Here is a 24,729-nt window from a genome sequence, read left to right as displayed (position 1 = left end):
TTATGATTTCAATGGGCAATAAAAGTTCTTTTACGTCAGTCCCTAAGGTGATAGAAGTCTGGCATCACTGGCTTGGTATGCCAAACGTGTTGTTATAAGCAGAAGCATCAGCTATTTTTTGCGTGTTCTGACACAGTGGTTTTCCTATGTGGTGTGCTGAAAGGCCAGGAAAATTGATCAACCTTTCAGAAAGTTGCTGCAGGGCATCATTATCCTTGTTTGCATGGAAATCTGCTCTGTTCCAACTCCAGGTGGGGAGAAGACTTTTACAGGTGGTAGGGCCGTTTAGTAGCTGACTTTGTGCACAAACAGCATTTACCTATCCGAGGAATCCAGCTCGCTGCGAGGGAAGCAGACACTTTCCTACTCACCTACTGCTGTGCAGATGTTTCCGAAGTGCTATTAAGGGCACGTGAGATTTACACAGCGGTGTGAATCAACACTTGGGGTGTTTAATCTCATGGTAACATCGCACTGAAAGCAACATCTCTGTTGACAAGTGGAAGGAAAGATTAAATTGTTTACACATGCTACGTAAAGCTTACTTCCTGATTCATTAATAGATGAGACCCTTCTATTCAAGTTTAAATGCCTGATAATGATCGTACACTCCTATAACAAATCTCCGATTTATATACACACAATTCAAACTTCATTTTCCATGTGACAGATTATCTTCTTCCTTTCCTTGCCACATCATTTGCAAAGTATATTACAACTACAGTTGCTTGTTTTACTTGTTTTTTGGCACCAGAATAGACTACTCCTAAGGAATGTTTTTGGCAAGTATGCTCTTTAGCCATCTTCCTTATCAGACTTACATGACAGTGTATCACAGAAAACACCATCCATTTTAAAAGCTTACCCTGTTAACAAGTTAAAAAAATAAATAAAATGTAGCTATTGTTTTTAAAGACTGCTTTACAAAACCAACTGGAAATCCTTCAATCAATTTTAAATACCACTGGGAGCTCATTTTAATTTACGTTCTTCCTTCTGGCATGAAGTCTAAGCACAGCAACACAGTACTGGTCTGAAAGAAGTTACTGTTCAAGTTCAGTATATCCCAGAAAGTGAAGACCCTCCTTAAAACAGCACAGACACGATAAACAATCTAAGGGCCGCACCAGGGACGGGATATTGTGAATGTGGAACTGTGCTGAAATCAGCTAACCTTTCCAGTCTCCAAGCTCTGCTGTGTCACGATCCACCTCTGCAACTGGTCACACCACCAGGGCTAGGTCTCAAGCACCTCACAAGCCCTGTGCAGAGATCTGGTTGATGATCTGATAAGTGACACTCCAAACTAAAATGTCAGAAATGGTGTGTTTTTTTTAAATAGTTGGGTTTCTTAAAACACTCTGCCTAAGAGACACAGATCATTGTCCTTGGTTTCCCTGGACAGCAATGCAGGAATCATTTCCTTATTCCCCATCTTAACACAAGTAACTTGGTCCTCAGCCCGTGTGCTGAGCCTCCCAACAACAGGTACTTACATCCATTATTTTCAGCAGAGAAGGAAATGCAAACACCTGCTACAGCCGAAAACGCAAGATTTCCAAACAAATTCTACAAAGAATGAGATATTCAACATGAATTTAATAAAAATCACAATGGAGCCTGCAGCATGCAAGCAATGCATAGTTCATCGGTACGTGACAGTGCAAAGAGCCCTGCTGCACTGCCCACTGCAGCACAGCCCCTACAGAAACTATACCGTCAGCCTTTGGTAACCCCAGTCTAACTCCAAACTCTACCTATCTTTTTCTTTCTAAATCATCCCCAGGACAAGAGCAGAATCTCTTTTGAAATGTAAAGGCTCTGTAATAAAATTTAGGAACAACATATGGTACAAATATCAAGCGTGAACATCTCTTCCCATCTTGTACGTTTCAAAGACTGTGCAAACAGCACTTTTCCCTCGTTTTGATCCTGCAGCCAAAATGAGTCATCTGTGAACAATTATGGCTCTGGCAGGGGCCTGACTGTTTGAGAATGAAAGGAAACACTTTATTATTGAAATGAACAGTATGCCAAGCCAAGAGGCGACTGCAGAGAAATGTTAAGAGTCCTTTGTCCTCCTCCAGCCAGCAAAATGGAAAGCACTGGATGCAGCACCCTCCTCTCAGATGCCGATAACACCTAATTGCACTATGGGCCATGTAAAAGCATGAGGAAGTGCGAGGTGGGGAGAAGAGCAGTACGTACAGGGCCCAAAAAGAAACAGAGAGCCACAAAGCAGGAGGCCTGGCTTAAGAAAGTGTTGGTTATTCCTGGCTTAGTCCTCCCAGAGGAGCAGTGAACGCATTAAAGGAACGTACAGAGGCCACAGAGCTGCAATCCCAAACTATTCACAGGCTGTTGTGAGTTCGGCACAGGGTGAGTCTTACAGGCTCTTTGGAAAGGGAATGAATGGAATTCCGCGGGATGAGAAGAAGCAGCACCAGGACTGTTCGGCAGGGACACTGATCCTCCACTTGTAGCTCTTCAGCACTGAGATCTCCGGAGCTGTAGGGGTAACCACACGGTGCAGGCTGCTCACAGAGGTGGGCAGGGCAGCTAGCAGTGGTACTTGGCAATGGTACAAGCAGGGGGTTAAAAATTGGGCTATGAACTACATACGAGCAAATCATTTCCAATACATTCTCATCTTTCTTTCCAAGAGCAGCTTGCAGAGGGAGGAGGTACATTATGGTAATCCTCGCTCAGTGCCTAGAGGCTCTTTAAAGGCTGTTAGAGTTGATAGGATGAGAGGAGAGAGCAGTGTTCACAGGACGGAGAGCGGAGATTCCCCGGTCACCCCCCAGCTCTCCCAGCCCGAGGCTGCAGCCCCGGGGCTCTGCTGCCCCCCGCCGGCCCCACAGCGCCGGCTCCGCGGGGAGCCCCCGGGCACCCCCGGGACCCCCCCGGGACCCCCCTCCATGGGCACCCCCTGCACTGTCTGCACCGGCCCCAGAACACAGCCTAAGCGGGCAGGTCACGTTTTCTCCCGAGATCTGTTTTCCCCTTAAAAGCCCTCCTCGAGGAACTCTCGGCGGAGCTGAGAGATCATTTTTCTTCCCCCAGAAAGCAGGAACTGAAATACCAGGGCCAGGCCTCTCGCACGTGTTGTTTTAGCTGAGTAAAATTTGCCTTTGGCATTAAAGGCCACCTAGAAGATAAACACAAGGTCGTGCTCTGCGTTTGCTGCTCAGGCATTTTCATACCCACGTTCTAAAGGCGCTTCACCCAAAATTGCCTCTGGTTTACCTGCAGGAACCCCCCAGGGGTCCCCGGCTGAGCTGCTCCAGCCCTGAAACAAGGCGGTATTTGATCGCTTCCACTGCTGAATTTTACCCACTGCTGGGCTTGCATTTCCTTAAAACACTTCCAACTCCAAGGAAAGGAAAACAAACACATTTGTTTTGCAGTAATATTTAAATAAGACACACAAAAGGCAGGGAAATGGCTCAGGTGAGCCCAGCAGCAAGCAGCAGCAGAGACCCGCATCCTGCCCGTGCTGTCAGCCAGGAGCTGGGGCAGGTTCCCCGGCGCTGTACCTGTGGGAGGACGGTCACACATCCCAGACACAGAGGCAAAGCCGGGGTCTGGCCTGCACTGCATTTTTCATTTTGTTCATGAAAAAGGAGTCGATCTTGTAGGATGCTGAGCAGTCTGAATTCAGCTAGCAAAACTCTCACACACGTGCTTAATTTCCAGAATATGACTCTTCTCAATAAAGCCTGAGCACTATAGGTTTCATTACTTCCATCTGTAATAGCACACAGTCCTAAATATGCTCAAAATCTTTCACCCACATCAGTTCCTGGCCATAACGAGGGCTTTACAGCACTGCAGGGTAACTTTCCCAGCTTTCCCCACCTGCTTTTTTTCCATGGCATGCTACAAAGCATGAGGAATTAATAATTGCTAATCCAATGACTGTAATACTTTACTGCATACAACTGCCTTAAACATGTGCTAGCAACAAACGATGCCGGAGTCCTAGATAGAACTCGATGTCTAAAAGCTGCCTCTGCTTTCAGAGATGCATCACATGCAACAGCCAGATGCCAAACACCCTGCACCCAAGCCAGGCCTTTGTAAAGGAGCAGCCTGACTCGAGAGGCAAGCAGAGGACAGAGACCGGAGTTGTGCTGCTCCAGCTTTGCCCCAGTCACCGCAGGACTTGGAGCAAGCGGTAGGGTGCCTGTTTCCCTACTAAAAAGGGACCAGAGAAGTATTTTAGCTCTAACGAGTTACAAGGCTTATTGCTGCAACGTCCTTTGAGAGCCTTGAACAGGGTAAGAATCAAGAAGGACGTGGGCCCATTAGACGATCCAGCTGCCCGACTCCAAGTCACCTCCCAGCCCCGCTGGGACATTACACCCAGCCCCTCCTGATTTTCCCCTTGCTCAGTGGAAGAAGGGGCACCAAGCTGAAGCACGCAGCGCGGCTCTGGCGTAGCCTGCCTCATCTCGAGCAATGCTATCACCCACTTGTCCTGGTGGAGCACACTGCACAAGATGACTAAGAAAAATCTCACCAAGTGAAGAGGAGAAAAGAGGCTGGTGGAGCTGCTGGCTACCTGCCAAGTCTCTACACTCTGGTTTTTCATTTTTAGTTTCTGCTCTTTGCTGGAAACTTTCTACTTATGCTCTGGTTTCCACGGCAACTGCATTTCTTGCCTTTCTTCTCTAGCATTAAATTTTTTATTTGATTTCCCTTCTTCCCAAGACAAGACTTTCTTTTCCTTTTGAAAAAAAGAATTAAGTGTTGTCTTCTCTTTGGTTGCTGATATTTTAAAGGAGGTGAGAGAGACTTCACTCTCGATCTGACGGTGCATCTGTACATAACATCAGCAGAGAGGTAACCTTCAAAGTGGGAATGTCAGGGGATTCCCTTGCAGTAAGCCCACTTACCATAGCTATCTTACAGGTAACAAGGTTACTACGTGCAGGAGTTCCAGATACTGAGGAATCCAACATTAAAAGGAAAAAAAAAAAAAAAAAAAAAAAAAAAGGCTGTTTTTCTTATGAGGCCAGACCTGGCCATTTTTTCTACAGCTAAACATTCTATTTTGTTTAAAAGCATTACTCGTGATTCCTGAGCAGTCTCAGGAGAATACATAAATAGCTTTAAAATGTATCTGCATTAGGAAGGCGGCCTTCAGTTCCTCCAATCCGTAAGGGCATTCACAGATTTTCACTGAAACTCTCCTCACTTGGCTGGGAGCGGTGCTAAAGGCAGGGGACGAGCTGATGGGACCCTGCCCCTGCTGCTGGTGATCTGCCCAAAGGCAGTGCCACGCATAACCTCACACCAAGTGCACAGAGACAAAAATCCCCCTCTCATGGACCTTAAGCTAATTAATTTGTCTTTCCCTTGCCATGCTGGGACTGAATTAATCTGACAACCTGAATTAATTTGAGAATGAAAAAAATCATCAGAATAGCAAGTTAGGATTAGATTTAGTCATCTGATTTTTCCAGGCGTTAGGTTTGTCATAAGCAGGAATAGTTTACATGCTGCAAAGCACCAAAATAACGCAGGTTTTCATTCCATTTCACTACGAGATCCTCTCCACATCTATATTCTCCAGCACATTCAGGCCATAAACTGACCCTTCTGTGTAGCTGTAGATTACAAGGTTTTCAGTCTTATCTCTGCCTGTTGGGATTTCACAGTAAATTCTTTCAGGACTGAATAATTAAAAGAAGCAAAAATATAGCATTTGGCTCACATGAAAACACAAACAAATCTGTCCATGGGTGCTATCTTGTTTGCAGCACATGTGCACAGATTTCCATGTAGGATTGAGGCTTAGTGCTCTGTTTGTTTAGATTTTTCATTACTCAGTACTGCAAGCATAAGGTAAATTACTCTATAAAGACCAAAACTGGAACAACTCTAAAAGTGAGCTGACCTTATGACCATCCTAAATAATTCTTTAACCCCATTTTGCAGGTTAGGGATTCTTACTACTCAGAAAGAATAAGGAAATGGGTACGGTGTAAGGAGTTCTGTTTTCCATACTTCCCTCCTCTTCTTGAATTCCTTCCTCCGATGAATATCAAGGCCAGGAATTCACAGGATCTTGTAAAAATCTGGCCATATTCAGTGTGTTTGGCAGCCAAGCTATTTTAATTGTCAGATATTAAATTTATCTGCCAAGACCCACATTGTAAAATCTCATTACGACACGCACTGTGCATAAATTCCTCATCCATTGGTTAACTGCAGGCCAGAGCCCCCCGATTCAGCTAAAGGTCAGAAGAAAAGTTTGACAAAGCTAAGCACGGCCTCTGTTTCCTTCCCTCTAGGCTGACAGGACTAGGGAACTCTAAGAATTGCCTTAGGCGCAGCCCCCGAGATTGCAGCCGTAATGTGTCATTTATGTGGCCACAGGCAAGTTTCATGTCTCCAGTGCTTCAGCTCCCAGAGTGGGATTGATTTAGACAGGCAGCAGCTTCCTCAGCTGCTGTGCTGAGGTGAGAACAGCCAGGCTGCCCCCTGCTCCTCTCCTCGATTTAATGATTTGCTGGCCAGACCACAGAGAACGCCTCAGTACTTCATAGAGCCATGCGGCGTGATTTGTTGGTTGCTGCTCCTCATCTGTAATTGCAGTGGGGAAGGCTGATCAATCACCGGAGCTTCCTAATACAACGCTTTGATATACAGCAATGAAGAGGCTTCAACCTGGCCTATCTTTTTTGAAAACATTCTAATCTTTCAAATAAAGATCTGAAAGCTATCCAAAGAGCAGGTCTGGGGAAGGCTGGGAATCGTGTAGGGCTTGCACTGCCTGACCCCACGGAACGTAGCCGCTCCCTCAGAGAGCAGAACGAGCGCTCCCTTCGCTTACTGCATCGGCAAGAAGAGGCTGAAAATAAAATGTACAAATCTTCACTGCTGTAAGCATTAACACCAAACTCTCAAGTCATGGAATCAACATACTTTTGTTGATGCTGCTGGTCTGATCGCTTTGTGGGTGTCAGAGGACACTCCTTTAATCCCACTGCACTTCCCCGTTGAACACAGCCTTCCCCTACAAACGCTTCTGCACTAACCATTTCCACGTCCTTCTGCATCTGGGTATGTGCACGTACACAGACACACAAACTCTTATAGGCGACCACATCTAAAACTCTGATGACATTTCAAAAGCAAAAAAGTAACGTTATAAACCAGAGTGTCACTGACATAGCACAGAATCGTACTCCTTTGTTGCTTCTCTTACTGCACTGAGCTGGAAGGCTCACCCCTTCAAGCACTTTAAGGGAAAGCAGGGGTTGTTGAACCAAAACACACTTGAAGGCAGAGCAACACAAACCTAGAATGCAAACATTGCGGTCGCTCCTCACACTGAATATTGTTGGTACTACACAAGTCAGTGAACAAACAAGAAACGGCATGGCTGTTTGATCACCATTACCAATGTTTCCTCGCCTCTCTGACGTGTAAGCTGAAAATCCTTCCCAGGTATCAGAGCCTCATTTACTCTGCTCAGGGCACTTCGATCATGGTCTCTTTTAAGGAAAAGGATCGACCAGGCAGGGAAGGGCTCTCGTTTGTCTCATTCCATGCTATCAGCTGGTGTTTACTGAATTCTGCATAGGTCACTCGGTGAGCTATACGTTGGTATGTGGAACTTCACTCTGCTACTGATCTTCAGTGCATTTGTAATTAAAGAAAAGGATTAAGAGGGACTGTCCCAGAATAACAGAATTGTAGCCTGTAATTGGAATCCTGCAGCACCGTGGTGTCATTAATCACATTTATTATGGTGCTGCCTAGGGAATGGGGACTCTGACTCGCAAAGCACCGACGAGCATACAGTGGTGCCTCTGGCCAAAGGGAAATCGGAGCGCTGCACTCTGACAGGCAGCAATTCACAAACTCAGAATATCAACAGCCCTAGTGTCAGGAAGATAGAGAGCAGGTGGGGAACAAGCTCAAGTGCCTGCAAGAGGAAGAGCCTCATCCTACGTGCATAGCTATACAAACGTACAGCCCTGCGGGGGAGAGGGGGGTGCTTCACCTCACGTTCCCTTTGGGTACACACAGAGCCCCGGATTCCAGCAGTGACACCCAAGTGAGGGCACAAAAATAAACCCCAACGCTTTGTCTTCCATGCAGCTTTCGGATTGAACTACATGCACGTGGGGCCTTCTGCTCACAGAACAGACTAGAGTATTCTGGGATGTGTCTTCAGATAAAGACTGGGACAAATTATTATCAAATAGCACAACCAGTTAGTCCCCAGTGGGATGTCAGAGTCTCTGGAGGTAAAAAGCATGACTGAAGGGGATTCCTGGGTAGCTGTGCTGTGTATCTCTACAATCCTCACTGTCCTCATTATTCCCTCTACCAAATTTTACAACTTTTTCTAACTGCACTGTTACCATCACACCTTCCCAATAATGTCCATATTTTAATTGCTCTCATTAATTTCCCGGGGTTTAACAGAATACAATCTTAAGACAATTTATTGAGACGATTAAAATTTGGAAAACAAGCTTCTCCGTGCTCCATAAAGCACAGCAAATTTATTTGCTGCAGTCAGTAAAACTCTGCTGCCTAAAGCTGTGCAGTAACTCAGCAGAGCTTGAGCAGTAACTGTGGGACCCTTAAAGTTGAACAATTCAGACAATCAATTAGAGCTCAGCTTGGGCCCTCGGGGGCTGGCTGCAGAAACATCACGGGTTAAAGTGGCTTCTACACATAGAGAAGCAGGAAAGGATTGGGAAAATAAAAGCTTAGCAAAAGTTTGGAGAGTTGATGGTTAGTTTGTTGTTCAGCTGCTGGATACGACCTTGTTAGGCCTGAGTCTGGTCACCAGAAGTGGCTTCTTGGCATCGTATCCTTCAAAGCTCTTGTGGAGAAATCAAGGCAAACTGTAACCTCTAAGGCTCACCAAGAAACAATTGCCGAAGAGAGCACCAATATATTTAATGAACACAAAATACACAACTGAGAAGCCTGAGGTTTTTAAACAAGACAAAGTGATAAAGTGACAGGAGCACTCTTCTATCCCTACCATGGTCTGCTGCAGGATGTTGAAAGAGTCATTTTGCTTCTCTCCAAAGACATTTCAAAATGCACCATAAGATAATACATAGATCTGTTGTAATACGTGTAATCTCTCTCTTTTTTTTTTTTTTTTTTTTTAATGTCTGACAGTTAAATAAGTTCAAGTTTAGCTTTGATAGATTCTTCATCCCCCAAATCAAAAAGAAAACAGCTGGAAACATTACCAATTTGTAAGAAGGCTGCAAGCGCTTGGATACCCCACCCTCAAGCCGCAGAGCATGTATTTATTCAAGGAAATCACTTTATTCAAAACAGACCACCAGAAAAAGAGCTTGTCTTTAGACTGCCTCAAAGAAGAGATGTCACACTAGGTATTTTTGCAGTTACTTATAGAACAGCCAGTTGTTTGAAGCTATCTGTCTCTCAGATGTAATTATTAAGTGACTTGAAAACACAATCAGCCTGAGTACCAATAAACGTGGTTTATATACCGAACAAGCAGCACTGGCAGGTTATAAATTGCAGAAGTAATGTCACACCAGAGTTCAACTTTCTGCTTAGTCACACTTTACTGCTCCAGCACTGTACAAAATAACCCTGGCTTTCATTACTAATAAAACACAACATTAATTGCTCAAAATAATAGCAGCCTTGAAACTGTGCCCAACCAGTCAACCAGTGCACCATGCTGGCTTTTTTTTTTGTTGTTATTATTTTTAACCTATGTGGTAACCTCAAACCCACTGCTAGTTATTTCTTTAAAGGCAGCTGCACCACGCGCAGGTTTCTTTCAGGTCTCTGAAATATCCAATCCAAAGTAGCTGTTCAGAACCTGCAGACGACAGCAAAATCTCTAGTCACAACATTCCTACTGAAACACTTAGATTGATGGCAAATGGCTCATTTCTCCAGCTGGATCTGTGATAAAGAATAGTCAATTCTGGAGATTCAGTCAAGCAACCAAAATAGTAGGAAAAAAACAGGAGAAAGAGGCAAAGCCGACCAGCACAAGAACCATCCGGCAGCCCAAGGGCCACATGCGGAGGGTCCCTGCCTGGCCCCTTCCCACCGCCCAGCCTGGCCACTGGGCCCCAGCTCCATCTGAGCACCGGGGTGGGAGCCTCGAGAGCCTGCCGGGGTCTTTGGCAAGCCGGCTGCGTGGCCACGGGCAGCCCCATTCATCTTGCTGACCTTTAGTCACCGCATGCCTGCCAGAAGAGCAGCTCGCTCGCTTTCTGGAGCGCCTTGCCACTGGGGAGGAAAACAATTACGCAAAGAGGAGGGTTTGGATATTTTTTTAGTTGTCAGAGGCAGCCTGAAAGGTGCTTTATCTACCCACCAGTATTTTCCTGCAAAACCTCACTATGTTAGAACATAATTGGTCTGCTGATCTACTGTAAAGTCAGTTTCCTAGTTCTCTGAGGCAAAGTGTGATAGATAATGCAGGCAGGATTCGGAGCGTGGGTAGAACAATCTCATGTGAGAAGATGCCAATTGCAGAGATAAAGTATTAGCTAAATTTTATAATCACCAAGTTACATTTTTTGCTAAGAAAAGCAAAGCCAAGATTAGGATTGGCTCCAAAGATTACACAGTGTGTGGTCTCTGCATTTGAAGAGCTCTGCAAGGCACTCACTCATGTTACACAAATTACTTTAACAAAGTTAGATTCAGAATAATATTTATAAAGCTAAGATCAGCAGACCTTTTTGCAATCACCTGGGTACAATCCCCTCATTCACAAGAATTAGCTCTAAGTTATGCTAATCAGATACATTCAGGAGATGATGAGGGGTTTACCGTGTACTTTTAAATGGATTCCCAATGAAAAAAATTGGGGAGATGTACAATGACAGCTTCAGTGGACTTTCCTTTCACTCACTCATCTGTTGCTTATCAGTAATATAAAAGTTAAAACACCATGATCAAAAGCATCATTTTTATGGTGGGAAACCTTTCACCTCTCCATAAAGATTAAATATAATGCCAAGAGGCTTTGCTATATGCAGATGTCATCTGAAGCACCAAGCCTGACCGCTCAAGTGAAGCTTAAACGAAGTGGCCAGAATTTTGCTTTCCCCTATTTCAACCCAGGTTCTGTACTGAAGTACAAGGGGAGCACAGGCAAGGTAATACTCCATGTGGTTTTAAACAAATCACGGGATTTGAAGGTGAAATACAGGAAATCGCATACTAGGTGAGACATCTGGCAACTCTTATTTACAGATGGATGAAGAGAAGCACGGAGGAAATGACTCGCCCCATGCTGCAGAACACAACCCCATTACATTACCAAGAGGACTCAGCCATAGGACTCAGCCTACCCCGCTGGCTGCAGGGTTGCTCTGTCTGCAGGGTCTTGCCTTTTCTACGGCCCAAAGCAAAAGTACCACAGGCTTAAGTAAATGCTGACTCTTTTACAGAGTAGTGCTTCAGCACCTTTTTTGCCAAGGTTTCTCTTGAATCACATCAGGTTTTTTCACTCATGAGGCCAGGGGGTGCTCCACACACTCTCAGCTGTTGGGAGCACTTCACCAGGTGCATCCAGCAGGTGCACACCCCTGTGTATAATCACCAGCTACTTGTGGGCTCTCACCGACTTCATTGTTCAGATCACATCACGTTCAGATTCCATGAAGTGAAAATATTCGAGCCAGAGGTTACAACAGTAATTGCCCAGGCTTTTGTATGATTCAAACATTGTGCAGCCTGGCCACAGATACCTGTAACACAGCCATAAGGGCTATAAATCATCACGGAATCCACTCGCGTGCCAATTCTTTCTGGTTTCTACTGAATTATTTGCACAACATTACACAGTGATGACACTTAGCACACAAAACTCCATTAACAGGAGTGATGTGCTGTCTAAAATTAACTCTATGTACTTGCTTTCTCTTCAGTTTCTGTAGAACATGAGGAGTGATGCAGATGGTTGACAGCAGTGAGGAGATTATAGTGATAGCTGTAAATTTTGATGACTGCTATCAAACGCATCATACGGCTTACGATACCCAGTAGCGATTAAAAAAAAAAAAAAAGGAGGAAAAAAAAAGAAACAATTTTGCCATCATATTTCATGGATTACTATTAGCAAAACCAAGTCTCCAGCCAAACTCTATTTTACCATCAAGCGCTGATGCCTGATTGCCATAAGAAGTATTTTAAAGGAGCAAGTTTGTTGTGCACTAGGCAGTAGTAATAGCAAGGAACTTTGAAGCCAGTTCCATATTATAGGATTTAATAAAATAAGAAGATTATTACCTCAAACCTTTGCAGACACTGGTTATCTGAAACCACTAAAGGAATAAATCTGTGAATGAAATAAATCTACTGTCTGCAAGCCCGAAGTGATGACAAACAGATTGAAATTTGAGGGTGGGAATTTTACTACTCAAAAAAGCAAGGCAGTGATCAACTGCACTTATCAGAGACGAGTGCTAAGCAGCTTGCTCCAGCATCTCTGAATGAACTTACTCTAGCTGGATCACCGGCTCTGCAGGGCCAGAGGAATGCTACGCAGCACATTGGTATACTGCAGGAGAATCGGCAAAGGGAGCTGAAAGCACTTTACACCACAGTAACGTTTGCTCCATCCTCAGAGATGAAATACTAATCCCAGCTACAAGACGATGATATCCACAGTCTTCTCCCATCACAGGCCTCCCTGGATAAACTTTTATCTTCTTTTGAGAGTTTGTGCTTCACCAAGCTGGCACAGCTCTCGTGTTCCTATTACCCCTCCTCTCCTCTAAATTACCATGACTGGAAGCCCAGGCTTTTCAAAGCTAGAATGATTTATTGAAATGAGTTCTGACTGGTAGGAACTCTGGCAAGCAGAAGCTAACTAAATGCAAACAATTAACAGGACAAGATAAAATCTCTCAAGAAAAATTTCAAGCAGTAAAAGAAACAATTAATGAAGGGCTGATGGTTTTCAGTGCTTCCTGGCAAAATCCTAAACAGAAAATCAGCATCTTTTCCTAAGGTGCACATCTACCCATTCACTAGTTGAAAATTAGATTTTAATTCATTAGAAATCAGGACAGAGAAAACACTGTTCCACAGCTAGACCTCCAGAGAACATATCTACAGCATCTGTAAGAGACAAACACTTAGCTCCTAAATGATATAGGGTTTTCAAAATAACCACGTTACATCCACTTGGATACAAGTATTTTTAAGGTAGGAGGAAGTTAATCATAATCCAATGGGAAACATAGCTCTCTGTGTTGGTTTTTGATTTATATTTCATCTCTATCCTTCACCAAAATATGTGCATATATAATTAGCTTAAAATATTTAAGAACTTTTTTTGATGTGGGATCCATTTGCAAGCAATATGATACTGAACACCAAGACCAAATTGAAATGATTTACTGACAAAGAACCCATGTTTGCAAAAATGTTTATACTGTAGAGAGTAGGCAATCTGATTAATTTACAAATCTCTACAATATTGGCAAGTTGACAACACACAAGGTCTTCAACCTGAATTATATCAAGTAAAATCACACTGTACTTCTTCAAACATGAGCAGACTTCATACAAACTCTTTCCATTTGAAGAAATCAGAGCACTTTATTAGCTGAGATGATTTCTTAATTTAGTTAAACAACACAGCAATGTGAGAAAGAGCAGAGAAAATGCAAACACTAAATTGTTGGCTCACCAAGGAACTGAGTTTCTATGAAAATTTTCTTCGTTGAGGAAAGAAGAAAATACAGTTCTGCAATTCTGCTTCTTTTTATTAATGACTCCCTCTTGGCCATCCTGGTTAAAGATAGCAAAGAAATTCGGACTTCTTTCTTGTAATTCCACACACAATGGTAACACCTTTCCGAAGCGTTGATGGGACCCTTTACCAGAGAAGGAACATTCCCGGTTTTAAGAAAAAGCAAGTTAGTACTGCGTGAACTCACACTAACAACGGGCTGTGTAGATGCTTGCATGAGTTCCACCAGTTTTTTGTTTTACGAGCCAGAGGTGTAGCTGTTGTGCCAGGCATTAGCACTTCTCCAGGTGAGAGAGGGATCCTCATCAGGCTGGCTCTCAGCAGCCATGGCAGAGGAAGGAGCTGGGACAGCACACCTTTCCTTGTGTGCTCTGCCCGCTCCTGGTGTCCGTGCAGCTCTCAGAAGTGCTCTTCATAGAGTCAGTCCTGATCATTGGTGTTCCATGACTTTATTTCTCCTTTTTGTTAGATTTGAGGCTTGCAACTTGGAGTAGTTACTGGGCAGATGGGATTGCAAGGAAATAAAGAAGATGCAGGTCTTGGTTTTCCTCCCGTCTGCACCACCCTGAAATCACTTCTACTCCACTGCACATAAAAGCAGGGTTTGAATGAGAGCAAATGCAGTGAGAGCTGGACAGGAATCTGATCAGCCATCCACAAAATGTTGAGGAGGGGGAGCTTAAAAAATATACCATTTCTTTTAGATGCACCAAATGCCAGAGGTCAAAAAGTCAGGCAGCAAACATAAAATGGCTCATAAAAAAAAATAAAGGTGAGCTTATCCACAACCTCAGGACATATTTATATATGGAAAACGTTGCCACAGTAAAAGAGAAATCGGTCATCTTTATCCATGGCAATTTACCAATAGCTAAAAACAAACCACCAACAACAACTAAACAAAACAAAAACACAAAGCAAAACTGCATCATCTGAAAAAGGAATGCCTTGTCCCTATTTCTTGAGTAGCTCGTGTCCCTACTGCTGCAGACATGTCCTTGTTTCTTGCTTTCATGCCTGTTCAGGACGCAAAGCAGTTGAGGTGCCTGTTCATAGTTTTTTTTGCAAGCACAGATGTTTGCCTGTGGAAATCCCACATATCAACAAGAAAGCTGTGACAAATATAAGCTTCACGTAATAGAATTTAATTTGGTCTGAATTAAAAGCTATGACTGAAAGACAGAACAACAGTGACTAGGACTGTGGCATCACAAGAAGATATTTACAGACAATGCTAAATGGCAAAAAAAAGCTCCATGGCTTTCAGTCATTTGTGCTATGTGGCCTAGAGAGCAGCAAGGGTTAACAACAAAGTAGATGAGGATGAGTTACTGGAAAAGGCTCAAATGAAGATGGCCAAAAATAAGGTGGTAGGCAGCCAGATATCAAAACATCTAGGTCCTGGGGTCTGACAAAAGCCTTTTTGTCCTTTTTCACCAAAAATACAAAAATACAGTACTGGAGAACAGCACTTCCCCCTACTGTCTGCTCCGTTCCCATCCCTAACGTACATAAATGAAAAACATAAAATAAGACAATCCAGCTGATTTTTTCTTGGACTGTTCTAGTATTGACTGAATGCTGGATGAAGCTCAATGCAAATTTGTTTTCCCTACCCCAAATCTAATTTAGACTTGTAATACGAGGGCTGAAGTCTTTCCCTGATAATTTGTAAATATCTTTAGAAAACTAAATGACCTATTTGGACTGGAGACTCTTTATAAAGGAAGGAAAAACCTCTTGTCACAAAGCTGGAGATTTTAACAAATTTGTGTTGGATATTCCCTTGAGGAAAGTGTCTTAGACCTGAACACTGGCAGCTCTTTCCAAACCAGGCAGCTGGTTAGCCCCGTGGCCTGAAAACTGGAAGTGGTTTGCTCTTAACACTGCAAGAGACCATCGCCTTTTTAGCACGACAATATGACAAGCAGGCCAGCAGGATGTAAACCTGTTCTTTCTTCTTGACTCTTTAATTCCACCCATAAACAAAGGTATTTTTCACTGCCCTGAATACCTGGCTATCAGAACATCCTTATTCCCCATCTTCCTCAGGCACTGTCAGAAGGAAAGTTAGTGTCATCTTCTGAAACCAGCAGCTACGCTTCTTCTGGGGGGGGGCAACTCAGAGGACGGGGTCTCTGCTTTTAGAGATAAAACCATGTGGACAAAATTACAAGAAAATTGACAAACCCACATGTACTAAGGTATGAAACTTTCTGTAAGGATTTCTTTTTAAAGAACAGACTTGCTCCTTCTTGCTTCCCCCCTGAATTCACCCACACAAACTGTATTAAAAGCACAAGCTTGCATATATTATCAGTATTCTCCATTTTGTTTTAATCCTATTAATAATTACCATTTCTCCAATTAATATTATCATGAAATTCTTCTGTGCAAATCTATAAACTCCAGACATAGCCAGCAGCCAATTCACATACTGCAGTTTGAAAAACACACTGCCCTAACCCAAACCTCATCCTCTATGCACAGCGAAAGGAAATGTGCACGTTTTTCATTAAGGTAATTAACATTCTCTCTTCAAACATTTCTCTTTCTCAAGACACCTATTTTCAGACCTTGATTTTAAACTAGAGCTTCAGTACTTCTACGCTGTCGACAAACCATTTAATCTTAGTTCTTTTAGAACTGCAACTGCAAAAGTGAAGAGATGTACGAGACTCATTTTTGGTGGCAATATTCTGGCAATATTCTTTGCCTCCAGTTCTGTGCCACTTAAGTAAAAGCTGTAATCTCCAACCAAGGGACCTCCTTCTGCTGCCGTGAGGCAGCCGTGGTCAGGATCAGCAGCTAGAGATGCGGCATATGGTTTCCACAAGAAAGCCTGGAAATACACATGTTGTCCTCCTACTGAACGCTGTCCCTTTCACATTACTGTTTATTACTTGGCCTGCAGGTATTTCTATCTATTATACAGGCCTGGATGAAAGTACCCATGGCTCTTTCAGCTTTGTCCTTAGCCTGCTGAAGGCATATGACGCCAAGTTACCACAGCAGCTTGCCAAGTAACACTTCCCAGTAATGAGAACCCCAGAACTAAGGGCCCTGAAGCCAAAACGACTTCTTACAAAGGAAGAGCGTGGCCCTGGGTCACAGCTGAGAGGATTGCAGCTGTGGTTCTGTGGTTATTCCGACAGCAGCTCCTGGCACAGCACCCACCCGGCGTTTGGAGGTCAGGTAGCAGCCCTCTGCTTCCAGCACGGCAGCCCCAGGAAGGGCAGCCAGGCAGCACAGGAGGCCAGCAGGTAGCACGGCGTAGGTTGGGGAATTTATTTCCAGCTCACAGTACAACGCGCTGTTATTCTTGGTAATTTGCAGAAGGACACATACAAACTCACTCCCGTTCTGACTGAGTTTGATTTAAATGTAGCAGTTAACTATTTTAAAGCATTAACTCTAGGGAATTAAATGCCAAACTAATAAAACTGAAGAAATACCACCGTTGTTTGATATTCTTTTAACAGCTCAGAAGTTGTTTTATTTTTTGAGCCATATAACAGGAATAGAACTGCTTTAGACATCATAAAAGTCAAAGAGTAAGACATTGCAGCTTTGTAAAGAGATACTATCCAAAAGACACGTTTGAAGGACAAAGGCATAGATGAAATTAGCTGAATTTTCTTTGGAAAATAATATATTCAGTTGAAAAACAGATTTTGATTGTTCTAAAGCCATTCACACATACAGCTCTGGCTGTATTTTTTCACAACTAAATTCCCTAGGCTGAAGGCAAGAGAAGCCCTCCGCTTGCAGCCCCACTCCACCCTGTTCACAGCAGAAGTGGTTAGGGGTCCCAGGTCAGGGAACTACAGGCAATCCACCCCAGAGCCAGGCAGCTGGCATGGGCTGTGAGAAAAGAGTGGATGGAGTTTTAAAGACCTCAAGAGAGAATGGCTTTCAACGTTTCCAAGAGGAAAATCCAAATCAAACCTACTTTTGCTGATTTTCACTTCCACAGCTGTTCTGAAAAATGGTTTCACTGAGCCTGAAACAGAGACCAGGACTTCTCCGCTCTACCCTGCCTGCCACCAGACTACTCCAGTTTCTCTGGAGCCCTTCTTTCTTGCTTGCTGTTCCTTTCCTGTTTAAAACACTGGGTTCTATGCTTCATCTGAGCTAAATGAAGTCAAGGTAGCCATTTTTTATCTTGATTTTGTTACCTTATCTTGTTTTTCTCTCTCTTTTTTAATTTGGATAGTCTTCTGGCAAGCACCAGCAGCAATGACATCATAGCAGGAGGCGGCATCTATTCAGGGGAGCTCAGAGCCAGCAAAAATACTCCGAAGAACACAAAAATAGTTCCTATTACATTTCCTTGGCAAAGGAAAATTGTATTATATAAAAAGGCAAAAGAAATAGTTATCACAGATGCATGCAAAGTTCTTATGTTAATGACCGCACCTCAACGCCCTGGTTCACATCTGCAGCCTGGCAGCCTCTACTCTAGGGAGGTCAGATCTGTGAAGCTTACTAAAAATCTGCTCCAAGCTCACTAAAAATCTTGACTCCAAGCACCGAAGTATGGAAGAGGGAACCACATTCCTTGTGAGTTAAGTGAGGCTGAACTCCCAGAGAAAGTCTGGCAACAAAGGCTGGCAGGAGCAGTTGCAGTGGAGGAAAGAGGAACGAAGTCTATGTGGATTCCTGAAATTAAGCTGTAAATACACAATTGTGTTTTTGCATTGGCAGATTGCCACTTTACCAGGAGAACACTTTCCTATACTGAAAACGACAAATCTTCATCTTCAAGGAAACAAAAACTCCGGCCTGGTTACAAACTGCACTAAGATTTTCCAACTTCCCATAAGCATGTCAGGTGGATATTGCCTTCCACAGTAAAAGGACAAATGTCTCCAGCAAATTACCTTTTATTTATTTATTTATGGAGGTGACAGAGAGAGGAGAGAAGAGAGAAGAAAGGGAAATGGGCTAAGGAGCTACAACACAGCAATAATGCAATGCTAAAAGCTCCCTGTGTACGCCTGTGAGCAAGCCACTTTTAATTCAGCTCTCCTTTACAAGAAGGGGATAACAAGAACACGTTTAAACTTGCATGAGGATAGCTGGATTAGGGACTGAAAAGCAGATGAAATTGCTGCATTCAAGATCATAACAGCACACTAGCAACAGGAAGGCCAACAAGAAGTGCTCTGCAGCTGCACAGAATCACATTCAGGGGAAATATTAAGCAGCAGTAAGTTGTGGAGGGTTCTGCTGAGGGATCTAGTAGCAACCCTCTACAAAGGGGTTGGTTGCATGTTCTGTCCTTAAACAATAAACTCTGCCCCATGAAAACACAGAGAGCACAGTTTGACCCCTGAATCAAGGAACTACTATTTTTGATGAAGGAAAACCATAAGAACCCTGTACACTTTGAGCAAAAAGGAAACATGCCCTCATTGGCAGCAATTTTTTGATTTAAATGTGCATATGAACGTAGCACTGAATTAAAAAGCTCTGATTGCACTGTCCCTTATGCTATCATTTACAGCTTCTCCTGAGGCTCTGCTGCCAAGGGCTAAAAAACTTCAGCTATGCCTGGAATGGAAGTGATCTTCACCCCTGAAGTTCAAAGGTCAGGATTTTACTCCCCATGCCCCTTCATTACCATCATCACATCTGGCCCAATGACAGATTAATAAAGGGCACCTGGGAAATCTTTAATTGCCAATATAATTCCACCAGAAAAGACCTGGGTGAGCATTTATTATTATTATCAGCAGCAATGAATGAGAAATAGTTTTTCTATCCCCAGAAGTGTGACAATTACTGGAAAACATCATTTGCACTGGTACATGCAAGACTTTTCAAGGTTTCTAAATGTACATAAAGTGAGAGAGGCACCCTTGGCTTGCACCAGGCATAGCAAGACCTTAATCCTATATCCTACGCCCTAAGCAAGTACAGTGGCTACCGGCCAACAGCCTGCACTGCTGTAGCACCTCTCTGTGCTTCAGGTGTTCCTTTTCTGGCTTCCAACTATTTTCCTGATTCAGGCTTCACCAAAGAAGGTTCTTTCCTCATTAAAAGTGTAATTTCTGATGATCTGGCATTTTGCCACAAAAATGACTAAGAGAAAAGGTCTCAAGGGAGGTTTGGGTTGGACATCAGGAAGAATTTCCTCGTGGATAGGGTGGTGGAGCACTGGAACGGGATGGGACCCAGCAGGTCAGGTTGATGGCTGGAGTTGATGACTTTGAAGGTCCTTCCCAGCCTAGAGGATCCTATGAAATGAAATCTGATTTTTTATTTATGTTTTTTTTAGTGAAACTGGAGACAGCTACAGCTCTTTTCTCTATTACAAGAGCACTACCTCACGAGGCTCAAGTTTAAGAAAGCATGCTAGATGTAGGCTCTTCTCTTGTTTATTTAAAATTGAATCAATATGGAAAGTTTAGGTTGGATCAAGTATCAGTTATATAAATTCACCGTTCCTCTATTTATTGCATATATTTCTCTTAGAATACACAGGGGAACCTGAAACTTACATATTTAGTTTAGATACAGTTACAATTAACATATCAACACTGAAGAGAAAGCTAAAACCCAGGTATTTGTCAAAAATAAGTAACAGGGAGGCCTTCAGCAAACATAAGGTCTTAGAAATATTCTTTGCAGATTTCTCCTTGGAACAGATGACAGCAAATTGAATAATCTGACTCACTGGAAGGCAGGCTAGCATTTTGTAAAATAGCAGTATTTCATGTGCTCCTCCAGCTAACTTTGCCTTGCGGAGATACGAGTGCCTGACTGAAATGTCACCTCTAGGAAAAAAAACAACCTAATGTTTTAGAACAATATCATAAAGTTAAGTATGTGCTAATTAGTGGTGGGAGAGAGTGGTGGCCAGCAGTCTGCTTGTGGCAGGCCTGTTGTTTTGAGGTTAAAGGCATGCCTACAGTTCTCTCTCCAGTGATTGAATCTACACCAGCAGGTCATTAGTGCGCAGGATTTAATAGGCTCACAAACTATATCTTGTCTCCTTGAAGTGGAATGCACCATTTGACTGCAAATCCGGACTGCTGGAAAATAACTGTGTTTTGTCTGAGATAACACTCAGGGAAACATGAGTTGGGAGAGCTCTCTTCCAGAAAAATGCAAACCCAAATGTATATGCAGTCTTGAATTTCAATTACACTCTCATTGCACAAACTTTGTTTTTAAAACCTAAAAACTTTGTTTTAAAAACCTACAAAAGAAAGAAGACAAGCATTGTTCCAACTCTGCTCATTTCTTCAGGCTCATTAAAGGCATTCTGAGACAAAACACAGTTTTTGATCTCAGGCATTGCTACAAGGCAACTGTACATTTCAAACCAGACATTCATTTCTAACAAAACAAAACCTCTGTGTAAGTAAAAAGTCAGTCCCTGAAATGCAGAAGTCCTTAATTGCTTACCTTTTATAAGCAGGTCAAATTTTTAGAAGTAGTATCTGAAAGCAGCTCAGACATTCCATGTTGACTGCTGCACCGCAATAAACAGCTGCAAAACTTGCTGATTTATTCCCCCACTTTGTGTGCATTCTGAACCCCAGAAGAAATCCCATGCAGGAAAAAAAAGCAAAGTAAAAACAACCCCAAAGCCCCCAGAAGAAGCACCTCAGCTTCACCCTCGAGCAAAGCACAAAAAAGTTTAACAGGGAAGCAGAAAGGAAATACAGGCACAACTAAGTTTGGCTAACAAACAGCAAAAGCAAGCTTGCTCCCCTTGCCTGTAGTCCTGGCTAAAGGTGCCTCTCCAAGCAAAATTCACTGAGGCTCCCAGCTCCTCGGAGCAGATGGTATTCACACATTATTCCCCAACAGCAGCATTCCCTAGGCCAATCAGGAGGCAGCACTCAAAAGCCAAGCGCTTCCCAGACTCTGTTACAGTTTTCAATAGCTATAGCACAAGATGAATGACTCAGAAAATGAATAAGCAGGGAAAATAAAACACGCCTCTCTCCCAGTCAGAGGCACAGGCAGGCAGTTCAGCAACCCGAATGTACTAAGCATTGGCTTCGAGTCGAATGCACCTGTTTTTTCCCGAAATCCTAAATGCTGATTACATTTTCCGTATCTTTTATTTGTGTTGTCAACTTAATCTTGGGTTGCAAGTCACAGGAAGAATTAAATCTCTGCATTTTTTTCTTCAGTCTTAAACACTACGAACATTTGAAAGAGTCAAAAAAGCATGAACTGTGTGCATCTTCTTCAAGACAAACAATTCCCAGTTAACTCGATGAAACTTCTCATGCCATCTCTTGCTGAAAACCTACATAAATAGCTCTCAATATTTTCACTGTCTCTACCTAAATTTACCAGGAAAGTTTAAATTACAATAAAACAAATACATCTAAGAAGCAAATGAGTTACCGACTACCCACCTTTCAGGGGAACTATGTTACCCAAAAGCTGGCCAACACAGTAAACTATTTCCAACTGCTTTGTTTAGCTTATACACCATTGCAACTGTCTCATCCAGGGATCACTCTTAAATCCAACTGCTCAACTTCATGTCCGGCTTTTTTGACAGCTGCAAATGAGTAGTAAAGGATGAGCTGCTAAACAAAGCAAGTTACTCCTGGAAGCAGACTTGCAGAGCACTGACAGTTTTCTCCCTAGAATAAAGTACTGCCCTCGTCAGCCTTCCAAAACATACTGAAATTCTCTTTATTTTTTTTACAGCAGAGAAGACTCTAAGAAGATAACGCTGCATTTAATGTTCCTGTGCCAGCTCTCACTGCAGTCTACATAGAATGCCTTTATTGCTGCCACCAGAAATTAACTCTGGGTTGGCCAACACACTGCAGTCAGACAAGTGGAGTCAGTTAAATCAGCTGAAATATCTGGGGTGGGAAGTATTCTCCCAGGTTCCCCTGGATATTTTCAGATCTTTGTCTGTGGCGGTAAATTGATCCTTTGCATTCCTGTCTGACACATGAACTGTGAAAAACTCTTCAGGGATATTCTCTGTGCCATGAGTAATACTCTAACAGCACTTCTGCAAAATATAAGACCAGTTGCAGAGACAATGAAATACTGTGAACTCTGGTCTAACTTCTACTATTATTATTTTAAGTCAAATATATGTATTTATTTATTCTGGAACAAGTAAGAGAACTCCATTCACATCTTACTTTCCTTATTTCAAAACGCTGAGCACTGGGAATTCTCCAGCCTGGATTAACTGTAGGATTTGGAAGCATCGATTTGCTCCACACGCCACGCCATGCCCACCCAATGGCTAAGCAAACAAGCCCACACATAGAGCCACAGGAGAAAGAACAACGCCTTGTGTTAGTGCATTTGCCACAGCTGTCTACCAACTTCCCAGCTACCTCTAGAAAAGTATTTAAAGGCGTAAACCAACTAGCAGCATATCTAGATTTGGTAGAAAAACAAACTTGAAACTTTATTTTGGCAGACATTTTCTGATCACTGCATTAAGCTCTGGGGCTGCCAAAATCACTGACTACTGACTCACCAAGCAAGGCAGCTGGTCGGCCTCCAAGTCTGTATCAGCAGTAGCAATGCTTTGCAATTAAATCTTTTGCATGTGCTAGTTCCTTGGAGATGCTCAGAGGGGAAGCATCGCTAAATGTAAACCTTATTACCATAACGATCTGACACGATAACTGCACGGATGTGTCAAGAAACCTCCCTGACAAACATCCAAAGCAGACAACCAGACTAAAGAACATTGCAGTGAAGTGGCCAAAGGTAAGCACCTATTTATTCTTTCCATCCCTAAGCACACAGCACTCTTGTTAGACATGGATGTAAAGCATCAGCTGTTGCCAACCTTTCTGGGCACCACCAGAACAGGAGGCTGCTGTCCAACACCTCAGTAGCTTCATGTACAGGATCACAGCAACCCTTGCTTAAAGGTCGCAGAAAAGGTCTCGATGAAGACTTACATTTCTATTGCAGCTTCTCCAGTTTCTGTTATCTGTTACCCAGAACCTCATGAATTTGAAAGCTTCTGACCTACAAATACCTTGATATGTCATCTCCACTTCCATGAAATCCCTTCTCCTTCCAAATGAGACACATGAATATAACATTAAAAATCGGTTGTACAAAGTTCTGTGAGAGACTCACAACAGTGTCATTCTTTAGAGAGAGAACTAGAAGGCTTTGCTGCAAGGCCATGCTTTGGAGTTGATCTTTTTGGAAGCAAAATAAAAGAGGCTTTGGAAATATTTGACTATGAAAAGCCCCTTTTCTTCATTATGAAAAATGAAGGCACTACCTAAACTGTTTCCAAGTATGGATGGTTATGCCCTGTTCATCTAATGTCCCTTGGTACTTTCATGTAGATGTTTCTCTTTTATTGCGGGCTCCAAGGCTGGTGGGGTGCTTGCTCCTTGATTGGCTTGACCTTCTTCTACCTTCTATGGATTTTAGTAGTGAGAGCAAGAAAGAGACTGCGTGCAAAGTTAGTTCCTAATTCATTTATAAACTTGGAAATTGTTGAATGCATTCTACCAATCATTATATAGTAATCTTGTTAATCTTTGGTCTCCTATTCCCCCAGAGCTTTCTGCCTTTTTGATACTGTTGGACACTTCACTAAAGCTTTATTGGATTTCTCTGTTTTACCACATACTGTAAATTATACTCAAGTTTCCAGATATTGCTTATATCTATTTTTAAATCTTTCTCTTCATTGCCAAAAAGTTCTGGGGACAATAAAGAAATTCAATTATACCCTCCCACCTATTTTAAACTCTGTGTTTACTCTACTCGCCACACACTCACTGCCAATTGAGGCAGACTATTTATGATTCTTTTCCAGCAACGATCACTACACATACTTGGATCATATCTTTAGCGTACGTCTCATACTGGTCATACAACTTAGAGGCTCCTCAGCAAATAACGTGGAACAGTGGCCTAATGTTACCTCCAGGGCTAAGCTGTCACTATTTCAGCATTTCGCTATTTTCACCAATAAATAATGCCCTCAGGTAGGACATATT

The 24,729-nt window shown here is 42.9% G+C and overlaps 1 protein-coding gene across 3 annotated transcripts in view; it reads right to left on the bottom strand.

Annotated features, from left to right (window-relative positions):
• Positions 1 to 24,729, bottom strand: part of DAB2IP (DAB2 interacting protein) — a 210,179-nt gene that overhangs the window by 150,192 nt on the left and 35,258 nt on the right. Inside the window, exon 1 of one of the 3 annotated variants that reach the window (XM_068656647.1) lies at positions 21,164 to 21,513. The exons of the other annotated variants lie outside the window; for them this stretch is intronic. The gene's annotated coding sequence lies outside the window, so the exon portion shown is untranslated. Of the gene's footprint in view, positions 1 to 21,163; positions 21,514 to 24,729 lie in introns of those variants that run through there. 3 annotated transcript variants of the gene reach the window in all.

This window comes from Anas acuta, chromosome 20 (assembly GCF_963932015.1).
Source record: "Anas acuta chromosome 20, bAnaAcu1.1, whole genome shotgun sequence".
In the NCBI taxonomy this organism is placed as follows: Eukaryota; Metazoa; Chordata; class Aves; order Anseriformes; family Anatidae; genus Anas; species Anas acuta.
Note: the sequence above shows the minus strand (reverse complement) of the source record. Positions and strands in the feature narration are given on the sequence as shown.